The sequence below is a fragment of the Felis catus genome, chromosome A2 (assembly GCF_018350175.1).
Source record: "Felis catus isolate Fca126 chromosome A2, F.catus_Fca126_mat1.0, whole genome shotgun sequence".
In the NCBI taxonomy this organism is placed as follows: domain Eukaryota; kingdom Metazoa; phylum Chordata; class Mammalia; order Carnivora; family Felidae; genus Felis; species Felis catus.
Genome location: NC_058369.1, coordinates 54,113,453 through 54,125,047, shown reverse-complemented (window position 1 = coordinate 54,125,047; position 11,595 = coordinate 54,113,453). Strand labels below are relative to the sequence as shown.

Here is an 11,595-nt window from a genome sequence, read left to right as displayed (position 1 = left end):
GACCCTGGGCACCAACACAGAGTATTCTGTTCCCGTCACCCCATTATGCACGCACGTGGCACTATGGTCAATGTCTGTCAAACGGCAGCCGACCCTTACCATCACTCACCATGTGCCTGGCTCACCGATAACCAAGAGAAACTGAGGCACAGAAAAGGGAAGTTACTTGCCAGGAAGTAGCAAAGCTGGGGTTCCACCAATGCTGCCTTTCGAAGGGGGCCCTGAGGACCACGCAAGTGAGTTCGGCCCTGGAAGTTGTGCCAGAGGGGAAGGGTCTGGGGTTTCCGACCCCAGACAGGTGGCCAGCTGCTCTGAGCCCCTGTGTCCCCACTGCAGAATGGAGCTGAATCTCTCCCTCTGAGCTGTGGGGAGGCGACGGGTCCTGGGCTGGGTTCAAAGTCCCCCCCTTTGCAGGTGGCCTGTGAGTCCCTGCAAAAATCCACCAGAATTCACATCCCCTTACCCATGGCTTTTGCCCCATGTTTATATTTAACACAAATAATACACATTCTTTGAGGGAACTTAGAAAATTCAGACCCCCTGCCCCCCAAGGCAGGTGTTGGATTCATCCTGCCTGATTCTGCTCCTCCTCGATCCCATGACCTGGGGGTGCACACCCTCCGTGGCTGGGCCTCAGGATGCCCATTTGTAGCTGTACTGCCTGTCCAAGCCGGGGTCCTGGGGCTATGGAAGCCCTTGGTTCCTTTTCCAGCAGAGGATGCCCAATTCTGCCCACGGGCCCTGAAGGGGAAGTGAGAACGCAGAGGCAGGGATGGGGGTGACATGGGTCCACTGAGGAAGTGGAAGTGCCCTGAATTCTCCCATTTCTGATAGGACTGCCCATAGATGGCCAGTGCCATCCCTTGTCTGGGATGGAGGTTCCCAGAGTGGTGTTCCCAGCACCCAGCCAAAACCATCCTTGGGGGCCCTGGAGCCCCTGGCTGTAATTCAGGGAGGAAGGAGTCCCCTGGCCCCCTACCCAGAGAGCCCCATCTCAGGAGGACCTTCCCAGCCTCAGACCCCTGACTTTGACCCTGGCCTGGGCAGCTAAGCCTCTTGAGGACCAGGAAACTGAGGCCAGGGGAAGGAGTACCTGATTGGCTCTGTTTTTAGGTAGAGACTGAGCCAGGACTAGAACCCTGGTCTGCTCCAGCCAGGGCCTCAGACACCTGCCCCAGAATTTTTTGATGGCTGCCTCCAGGCCAGTTCCAGTGTCTCAAATCTCCTGTACCCCCTGTATCTCCATGTGAATCTCCATGGCCACACAGAGCTGGGTTTGAATCTCATGCTAACCTCTCTGCTGATGTGGCCCTGGCGAGCCCCTGCCTCTCTTTGGCCTTATATAAAACGGGGCCAGTGAGACCTGTGCTCATATGGGGAGTAAATGAGGTAAGTTCATACCCGCCCTGGGGGATCCAGGATGGGTGTCAGTTGGGTTGGGGGGTTGGGACTTGTGGCCACTCCTGCCACACCAGCCATTCCCAGGTGTGATGGGACAATGGGCTGAGTAGCTGCATCTGTGGTGACCTCACCCACTTCCGCTGGGGCCCCACATGGCCGCCTGCGCTGCTGAGGAGAGGGTCTCCCCTCCTATCCACTTCCTCTGGGCTCCTTCCTGCTTCCCTAGGTGTGGCCGGCCCTTCCGTCCAGGCGCTCATCAATCTCACCCGAGGTGCCCAGCGTCCGGCAGGCCTTCTCAGGCCATGACTCACTTCCTGTTTCTGGGAGCTGGAAATAGGACTCGCTCCCCAGGCAGCTGCTCAAAGTCTCCACTAGCCTGTGCCCCCACCCAGGCCTGTGCCCAAGTCTGTGTTCTGTTGGACATGAAACCAACCGGAAGGTGCTCCCATTGCTCGTTTAGGGACGCAGCAGCACCTACTTGGAGGGTCTGGCCATGGGGCAGCAGCAGGGAACGGGACAGATGAGGCCCTGCCCCTGAGACATCTTGCTGATGTTAATCAAATAATCATCTAACTCGTGTGCCACGAGCTCTGTGCAGGGGGGGTGCGAGGGTGTCTGACCACCCTCAAGCTGAGCGGGGAGGCAAGAGGGAGAACCAACTGGGTGGTGGGACCAGCAGAAGCATGTGTGGGCCTGGAGTTAGGCTGGATGGCTGCAGAGAGACTGTGACGAGGAAAAAGGGATGGAACTTTACCCTAAGAGCTTTTGCAGAATTTCAATTAGAGTAAAACAACATGAACAGATTTACAATTTGAAAACATCCCTTAGGCTGCTGTGTGGAGAAGTGATCTGGGGAGAGGCAAGAGGAAGGAGTGGGAGGAGGCATCCAGGCAGGAGGGGGTGGGGCTTGGATGGATGCAGTAGTCTTGGGGGTGGAAGAGACCTGAACTGATGGAGGGTGATTAGCTGGTGACCTCTGGGCTTGTGGGAGGAAGGGACAGAGCAGTCGGCAGCTCCTAGGCTCCGCCTTGAGCACATGGCAGTGGGGGCTGGGGTTGGGTCCAGCCTGTGCTACGCCTTTGCTCCGTGACTTTCAACAGGTCACTTAACTCTGCCATGCCTCACCTCCCCCTTCTGTAAAATGGGTAGAAGAGAAACTAAAACTGCCTCCCTCTAAGGTGGTAAATACAATAATACATGTGACCCTCTTGGAGCAGTGTCTCTTCCTGGGCAGCCTCAATAAACATCAGCTGCTTTTATTCCAAAATCTTTTTCTACTTCAGGCCTGGTAGGTCTCGATCTTCTGCTGTGTACAAGGGATGACAAGATGCCCGTGAAACCAAGAGGCACAGCCTTACCCCCTTTTGCAGATGGGGAAACAGAGGCTCAGGGGGAAAGGGGCTCTGACCAAGGTTCCCCCAGTTGGGGAGTGGCAAAGCAGGATGTGAACCGGAATCCCTCTAGCCCCACAGCCTCCCACGCTGTTCTGCTCAGGGACCGAAGTGGCTTTCCCCTGTCCATGGCCCTCAGCTGAGGAAATGGAGGTGAGGCTGGCACCATTACCCTATAAATTTCAACCCAGCCACATCATGTCCTCACTGGAAAATCTGCATTTTAGACACACAAACTCTCCCCAGGCCAGAGCAAGGGGTGTTGGCCTTCCCTGGCAGGTGGGTGAGCGCAGGTGACGACATCTGCAGGAGGCCAGTGGGGTGGGAGGAAGAGAAGGTCAAGGCTGTCCTGAGCTGCATGGAGTGGGCACTGACCCAGGAAGTGATGGAAGAACATTTGTTCATTTCCTCTTATCCATCCATCCATCCATCCATCCATCCATCCATCCATCCATCCTTGTGAGCCTGCTTTGAGTCCAACATTCTGCTTAGTGATGTTGGGGAAACAAGGATGCCCCCAGTAAGATCCAGCTCCTGTGATCCCACTGGTTGGTGGGAGGAACAGAGCAACAGACATTGTCATCTGATGTGGGAGCTCTGACAGTGAAAGCACAGGGCACCATGAGGGTCCAAGGGAGGAGGTCTAACCTAGCCTAGGAGGTCTGGGGAGGCTGCCTGAAAGAAGTCAGAGACAAGTCTTGGGGACATCCTGGAGACTTAGACAGAGGGACAGGGCAAGGAAGGAAGTTCAGGGTCATGGTGGGGCTTAGTCTGCACACCAGGGACTTGGGGATTGCCGGAACTTTGGAACTCAGATTCTGACTAAGGGTGAGAGACGCTACGGGGGGAAGTATAGGCAAAGGATGGCGGCTCATGCTGAGACGCACAGCTGTGGTCAGCGGAGGCTGCTCTTGAGTAAGATGGGGAATGGCATCACCCAAAAGTCCCTAAAGAACCAATTCCAAGTTCCTCAACACAGGGGACTCTGGCCAGGCTGAGTAATTATTCCCAGGCTGGGCTGCCCAACATTAAGGGTTAGACCACCCAAGGCCAGAGGCAGGACCATCGATCCAAGGCCAGGAGCCAGCCACCCATGGTCAGAAGCTAGACCATCCAACGTCAGAAGCCAGCCACCCAAGGTCAGGCTGAACTCTACGAATCAGAGATTGGGTTATTGAAGGTTGATCATAAAAATCATGGGGTTTCATGAGGAAACCCTCCTCTACCCCGGGGAGCAGCAGCACCAGGATCTGAGAGGTCGTGATGACCTCCAAGGGCCTGAATTCCCATCGGGCACCCCAGATCATGGGCCCACACAGCCGCTCACATCAGAAACTACATGTAGACAAAGGTAGAAGCAGACCCGTGCTGTACATTCATCCCCCACATGAACCTGAATCCCCATCTGTGTACATTTGACCCCAATGTGCACCCCAGGCACACAAAAGCACATTTGCACCCCTGCTTATGTGCATATCACCCCGTCTGGGCACATGCCCCCATCTCCCCACCTGCCGGACACGCACACACAAACCGGGAATCCCCACACAGGGGCTGCTACCGGCCGGTGCAGGCTGTGGAGGAAGCTCATTACCAGGGCAGTCCCGTGGGGCCCCTGATGCCTCTCTCCTGGTGGCGGGGAGCTGGGCCAGTGGGCTCAGGCCCCAGCCTCTCTGGAAGCTGCCTGCGAGAAGACCCTTCCCCTTTAGGACCAGTAGCCTGAGGTGGTGTGCACCCAGCTCTGGGAGTGTGGGCACAGGGAAGAGTCTGTGTGCAGGCTGCAGGACAGAGTCTGCACCCAGTGACCATGGAGGCTCCTATGGTCAAGGGGGGTCCTCGAACTTACCACCCCTCCCCCCGCCCAGTGAGCTGTGCATCACCCACCCACCAGCTCCTCCACAGTGTTCTCCAACTCTGAAAGAGGCACCCCAGGGTGCAAAAGCCCAAGACTCAGGAACTCCCCAGGACTGGAGCCTCCCTCTCCTCACCCCTCCCCACACCAGGTACCCCAGGCCTCCAAGCACACCTCCTACACAGCCCTCAAGCCATCTTTTCCTTTTCTGCCTCAGCCAGCCCCTGTATAGGCCCCTGGCATTGCCCGGCTGGATGTCCGCAGAAGCCCCCTCCCTGACTTCCCTCTGGCCATTCTGATCCTACCCTTCTCCCTCTGAAAGCCATTCTTAAAGCCATCTATGGCTTCCCAAGCTTGCAGTGTGGATAGAGGGCTCTCCCGGCCTTGCCAGCCCCCCAGCCTCAGGTGGAGCATCCCTGCCCCCCCCCCCCCGACACACTTTCTCTGCTCCACCCACAGGAGCCTGTGGGCCTCTGCTCTGTTCCTCCAGGGCTCAGGCTGCCACTCACCTGTAGGCCTTACTGAGAAAGCTCTCCCTTCACCTTCCTCACTCCTCAGCATCCTGCAGATCTCAGCTCTCAAGGGCCACTGCCCCAGGGAAGCCCTCCCTGACCCCAAGGTGGGCTCATCAGCCTATGAGAAACTCTCCTAGAACCACCTGGTATCGCTTCTTCTTAAGACAGGTGGTCCTTTGTGGTGACATAATTATTTGAGTTATTTGATTAAAGATGGTCTTCCCCATGAGGCTGAGCTGAGGATGGGGACCATGCCTTTGGATCCCCATAATACACCTGATTCCTGGTACATAGTAGGTGCTTAGTCAATGACTGTTGAAGGGAGGGAGGAAGGCAGGAAGGGAGAAGGGCTCCATTCCAGTGTTCGATCCCACCCAGGGTTTTGCCTGTGTGTGGAGGTGGAATGGAGGTGTAGGCCTTTGGAACTGTACCAGGAAGCCGGTGTGAGAACTCACTTTGGGGGCCAGTGGGTCTCCCGGGCTTAGTGGGCAAAGCAGGATGGCCTGGTCTCGTGAAGGTGGATGGTCAGTGTGGCCACGTGGATAAACAGGGGTCAGGAGGCAGCTTTGGCAGAGTCTGTCCGGCAATGCCCAGGGAGGGGGCCTCCAACAACAACAACAAAAAAAGGGCTGTCTGCTTGGCAGATAGCCTCGGGTGGTGATACAGCCAGCCAGCCATCCCAACATAGCAACCATGTGTCTTACCCTGGAAGATCCAGGGAATCACTCAGTCCACTGGGGAAGACTATGTCTTCATACTATGTGGTAACTGATTTGATAGGAGGAGCTTCTAATGCCACTTCAAGGCTCAAGGAAGTCTACTCAGAAGGGTCTTAGAGTAGGCTTTGAGGGATGCCTAGGAGTTCCTGAGGGAAGACTTTCTAGAAGAGGAGACATTTGGGCTGGGTCTTGAGGGATGAGTAAATGTTCACCAAGAAAACAAAAAAGGAAACACATCTCTGGACACTGGTTTCTCTTTAGGGAGTTGTATAGGCCAAAGGGCCAGTAAGACCTGGGCCCTTGCTCATCCATGCCAGCCTTTCCCAGTCACCCTGTGTTATTAAGAACAAGGACTCTGGAATCCAGGCTTCATATACCAGCTGGTGACCTCAGGCAAGTCACTGCATGTCCTTGTGCCTCAGTTTCCCTACCAACAAATGAGTATGATGATGGCAGCCTCTTTGTAGGGTTGTTGCAGGTTTCAATAAGTTAATAGATGCAAGGTGCTTAGAATTGGGCCCAGCTCATAGACTGGCTATGGAAATGGCATTTATTGTTATTTTGTTATCTGCCATGCACTTGCTCAGGGAGAAGAGGGGTGGTGGGTACTGGGGAGGTGAGGTATCTGGAGGAGCAGCGACTCCAGTGAGCCAGTAAGGAAAACCTATCTCCCACCTTAAGCAGAGGCTGAACATCACTGACCAACTCTGTTGAGGGGGCAGATATATCATCCTATTTTACAGAAGGTAAAACTGAGTCCTAGAGGAGGGTATAGTCTGGAGGGAGCAAAAGGGTCTTGAGATGAGGCCCTGGCTGTGGGTGGGAGGAGGCAGGACAGGGAGAAGTGGGCGTCTGACAAAAACCCAAGCCAGCTCTGAGTGCCATCCAGCACTAAGACAGGGCAAGGGCAGGACTTCCCAAAAGTTAGAGCTGGGGGGATTGTGGGAGTAACATCTCCTTACCATCAGTGTCTTTAATAGCAAATGTCATTGATTATTTACCATAGGCCAGGTGCTGGCTACACATTCTCCAGGGATTATCTCATTTGATTGCCATAGCTGGGAAAGGTAAGGGATTCTTCTACCCATTTCACAGGTGTGAAAACTGAGACCCAGAGAGGTGAAGGGACTTATCCTGGCTCACATAGATAGGAAGCAGAGTTGGGATCTGAACCCAGGTCCAAGAACCACAGGGTGACAACCCTACGGCCTTGACTGGGGTTCCCCTGCACTCTCACTGGGCCCACTCCTGGAGAAAAGGGAACAACCAGACCTGGGTAAAAGTTCCGGCTCTACCTTGAACAACTTGATGGCCTGGAGTAAGTCACTTTCCCTCTCTGAGCCCAGGCTTCACAGTCCCTGCAGTATGAAGACATGAGATGAAGTTCATGTTGGATATTCAATAGTTGTGTGAGTACTCCATAAACCTGGCTCAGGTGCCACTTCCCCTGGGAAGCCTGCCTTGCTTGCTCCCCTGGGCCTGGTTGTCTAAAAGTCCTCTGTGTATCCTTAGCCCTGCTGCCTAAGGGCATAGTTACTGCCCCAGGGCATACAGTAGGTGCTTACTCAACATCTGCTGGAATGAACACGGTCAGATGGACCTGAGTTCAAATCCAGAGCCACTGCCTTGCTTCTCTAAGCCTCAGTGTACTTATCCATCATATAGGATCAACAGCCCAGGCCTACGGGGATTTTGCAAGGATTGGCTGGGAAATGTCTAGTGCACAGTAGGTGCTCAGCCCATGTGACTCCCCATCATCCTCAGCTCTGGGCTTTCCCTGCCTCCCTGTGGCTCCTGTCATCAGGGACACATTCACCGAGCACCTGCTGTCTGCTGGGGGATCACCTGCCCCCCAGCCAGCCCCGCCCCGGGGTGGCTGTCCCCTGGAAATGGCAGCCTGGGAATGTGGGTGGGGCCCCCTGGGGCAGCCAGCCCTTCCCTTGCTGCTGCTGGACAGAGGCCTCAGTGTGGAGCTGCTGGGTCCTTTCACGGGCCCAGACCCATGACTGGACGTCTGAGAATGCCGCCCATTATCCAGCTCACAGAGCACAAAGGGGCTACGCGGGGGCTCGGCAGGCCAGGCGCCCGGGATGGGTGCGTGGGGGCTCCGGGTCCCCACCCCAGCCTGCTGCGTCCGCTCCACAGAGGGCAAGCATGTGCCCGGAGCTGGGAGAGGGCATCTCTCACACACAGGAATGAGAACCATTTCCTCCAGCCCCAAGGGGAGAGAGACAAAGACAGAGAGCAATGACCAGGGGGCTCGTCCTCACAGGCAAGGGCAGGCTACCCCTCCTGAGCCCTGAAACCTGACCTAGAAAGCCACTACCACCCTCCCTGACCCACTCCTAGGGTGGCATCCAATAGAGGCAGAGGAGAGAACACTCCAGAACTCCAAAGCGGGGGTAAAACCCCCTAGTTTTCCATGGCGTCTGCAGCAGGGAAGTGTCAACAAAGCCACACCAGCAGCACCAATTGTCTGTAATTTAAACACATTAGTGTGATGGGTACTATATGTCCTGTCAGCAAGGCCACTCTAGGGTCACACTGGCCCCTCCCGGGCCACTCCAGATGGACATGGTAGTAATGACAGGAGATCCAGTGTGGAGGGGCAAGGCTGGCTAGAGAGGGGGCAGGAGTCACTCTGGGCCACCTATTGCTGTGTGACATCAGGCAGGCCTCTAGACCTCTCTGAGCCTTGGCTTCCATGTTAATGAGTGCAGGTGGTGGTGGAAGACCAGGTGGAGGGTTAATTAAACAGTGATCTTGTGCATCTGAGCCCTTAATGGCACCAGCATGACATACATCAGTGGCAGCTGCTATGAGGATATCATCATCTCTATTATCTATCTGTAGAGATAATATCTATCTCTATTATCATAGCTGGGGGGGGGGGTCTCCTGAGTGGGGCACAGATAATCAGTTTGAGGAGTCTGAGGGAGAGGATCCCGTGTTTCAGAGCTAGAAAGTCAGTGGATACCATACTTCTTGATATGCTGGGCACTTTGACATGCCTATGTTTTCCATCCTCACAGCAGTCATGTGAGGTGGATTGTATTCGCCTTTTCCTGATAAGGAAACTGAGGCTCAAAGACAGATGGCGCCACCACGGTCGGTCATACAGGTGGTTAGAGACTGAACTGAGCCTGGACCTCAGGTCTCCCAGCTCCAAGGCGGTGGGTAGAGGGACACAGTGGCCAAGAACAGGGTTTAAGGCCAAGAAGCTGTGTAGCTACGGGTAAGTGGTGGCACCTTCCTGGCCCTCAGTGTCCCCATCTGTAAAATGGGGATGATAAAACCTACCTCTTGCTTTTGGGAGGGAATGAGATGGGTAAAGCTCCCTAGAAGCTGCAGTGATGGCTCCTGGCACTATCTGGGCCCATGCTGGGGGTGCTGTGGGCTCCCGGAGGATTCTGCTTCCAGCACCTTCCTGTCACCAAAGCAGTGCTCAGAGCCGTCAGCGAGTCAGAAGTATTTCCTGCAGGAAAGCATTCTCTTAGGCCAGGCCCAAGGGACAGAAGGGCAGGAGGCGCCCCTCCCAGCATAGCCCTGGCCCCACTGTTGTTTTTTCCAATTGAAGGAGAAAAACATTTCCTCCTCCTCCTCATGGCTCTGCTGAGGATGGACAGGGCAGGATGGGGAAGCCCCCGCCCAGGCGGTGCTGAAAGCCCAGGCCTGCGGTCCTTGGGCCAGCCTGGTCAGCGACCACTAGGAGTCCAGGCAAAGACCCTACCTGGGCCGCCGTGTCCTCATCTAAAAAGGTACTGGATTTTATCGATGTTGCCCATATTTCAGTGTGTTGTACCATATGGACTACAACCTACTCCATATTTGTCTTTAACACACATTTTAAAAACTGCAATAAATGCATGTATCAAGCAAGCTTTACATCATTATTATACTTGGAAAAAACGAGTATCACTTGCCAAACCCAGAAAATAAGGGGCCGTAGGTAAATTCTAGAAGGCTGATGTCAATGGCAATGAGCTTAAGACCTTTTCTCTATTAAAAAGGGACAATGACAAATGTTAGAGAGGCATTAAAGGCACATTAGCCCCAAACAGAGACCTTCTCCTTGATATGATCAGAAGTCTTGAACAAAAACCAAAAAGAGGGGCGCCTGGGTGGCGCAGTCGGTTAAGCGTCCGACTTCAGCCAGGTCACGATCTCGCGGTCCGGGAGTTCGAGCCCCGCGTCAGGCTCTGGGCTGATGGCTCGGAGCCTGGAGCCTGTTTCCGATTCTGTGTCTCCCTCTCTCTCTGCCCCTCCCCCGTTCATGCTCTGTCTCTCTCTGTCCCAAAAATAAATAAACGTTGAAAAAAAAATTAAAAAAAAAAACAAAAAAACCAAAAAGAGCCCAAATCATAGCGTGATTCAGGATTAGCTGGTGGTCAGTCTAGAACTGATCAATCCAGGTTAGTTAATTCGAAGTTAGTTAATACTGGGTGCCACCCAAACCACCCTCCTGGGTACCATGCATCTCCCCTTGGTTTCCTCTAAAATCCCTTCTGGGAGGAGACCCACTGCATCTTAGTAAGGACAGGGAAGATGTGGGTTCTTTTCCTTGTTCCTGCCTTCCTTCCCCCAGTGCTTATCAGCACCTCTTCTGCCCAGCCAGGGATACAGGGTGGCTGCCGGGTGACCCATGCTGACCTGAAGGAACTTCCAGCTAATGGGTCTGGAGGGGAGAATGTACACAATCTGGAGACAGATCTGGGTTTAAATCCTCACCTTGCTAATACCCTTAGTTTCTCCATCTCTGAAATGGGTTTGATGACCCCTGCCTTGGCAGCCAGATGTGAGGATGGCATGAGATCATGCAGGGCAGTGCTGGGTACAACGCTTAGCCCTCGGTGGGCTGTGGCTTCACAAGCTGCCATGGAGCCCAAGACAGGAAGAGGGGCCCCGTGGACCATTGCTCAATGCGAGGGGAGAAGCTGGCATCTGCCCAGTGCCTGCCATGTACCTCACACCAGGCTTTCTGGTAGTTATGTTGTTTACATCTTAAAACCTCCCAGGGGCCTGTGTGCTATTATGATTGTTTTTGTTTTACAGACAAGTAAACTAAGGCTCAGAGAGGCCAAGTGCCTTGTCTTAGTCAACACAGCACTTTCACTTCAGCTTGAGAGGACACTTGGACCCAGCCTGTGCCCAACCTGGCCCTGCATGCCCCCAGCCTGGGGTAGCTCCTGAGCTCCCAGCGCTCAGTTTGGCAGGTAGCTTGTGTCCAACGTGCCAGGAATCATGTGCACTAGGCTGAGCTGTGACAACACAGAGCATTTTCCTCAAGGCTCAGTGGGGGGAGCTGCAGGATGTGGCAAGATGAGCCCGGAGACAGGAAGGAAGCTAGGAGGGGCAAGCGAGGGAGAGAGGGGTGGGAGATAGGGAGGGAGACCGACAGAGAGAGACAGAGACAGAGAGATACACACACAAAGACAGAGTGGAAAGAGAGGGGGGTGGGAAGAGACTAGGGGAGAGAGAGACAAAGAGAGAGAGTAACTGGGAGGAGCGAGAAGACTGACAAAAACAGAGATGGGGTAGGAAGTCTAGAGAAAGATAAGAGCAGGAGGGAGGCAGACAGATGGACTGATGGGGAGGGCTCCAAGAAGGGGTGGGGGAGGTACACTGGGCACCCAGTCCACTCCCACAGGTGGCACAACATGAGCCCTCCCCATCCAGAGATGGAGGTTGGGATATCCTCTCAAGCTGTCCCTTGAGTG

At 54.6% G+C, this 11,595-nt stretch overlaps 1 long non-coding RNA gene across 1 annotated transcript; it reads right to left on the bottom strand.

Annotated features, from left to right (window-relative positions):
- Positions 1-456: 456 nt before the first annotated feature.
- LOC123383774 lies at positions 457-4,772 on the bottom strand. The gene is made up of 2 exons (XR_006593974.1): positions 1,402-4,772; positions 457-741 (listed from the first exon to the last, which is right to left on the bottom strand). It is a non-coding gene; the product is annotated as an uncharacterized LOC123383774 (long non-coding RNA).
- Between the last annotated feature and the right edge of the window lie 6,823 nt (positions 4,773-11,595).